The sequence below is a fragment of the Etheostoma spectabile genome, unplaced genomic scaffold (assembly GCF_008692095.1).
Source record: "Etheostoma spectabile isolate EspeVRDwgs_2016 unplaced genomic scaffold, UIUC_Espe_1.0 scaffold379, whole genome shotgun sequence".
In the NCBI taxonomy this organism is placed as follows: Eukaryota; Metazoa; Chordata; class Actinopteri; order Perciformes; family Percidae; genus Etheostoma; species Etheostoma spectabile.
This window is the reverse complement of record NW_022605596.1, coordinates 842857-843145: the sequence shown is the minus strand read 5'-3', so window position 1 is coordinate 843145 and position 289 is coordinate 842857. Positions and strand designations below refer to the sequence as shown.

Here is a 289-nt window from a genome sequence, read left to right as displayed (position 1 = left end):
GTGCCTATGTTAATGTTAACTAGCATGTTAGTTAGCAGTAATTAGCCTGTGCCCATGTGGTCTCCTAACATATACCTACCTCTCCATCTCTGCTGATTGGGAATGATTTCATATAGGGCAATATTTAATATTTAACTATTCCATTTCATTGCTGTGCAATATTTATTTATTTATCTATTATTTAGTACTTAACCATTTAATTACTATGCAAAATGTATCTATTACTTAGTACCTAACCCTTTCATTACAGTGCAAAATGTATCTATTTGTTTTATACTTATCTCCTTTC

At 30.8% G+C, this 289-nt stretch overlaps 1 protein-coding gene across 1 annotated transcript in view; it reads left to right on the top strand.

Annotated features, from left to right (window-relative positions):
• galm (galactose mutarotase) overlaps positions 1 to 289 on the top strand; it is a 28631-nt gene that overhangs the window by 19536 nt on the left and 8806 nt on the right. The window lies entirely within an intron of this gene.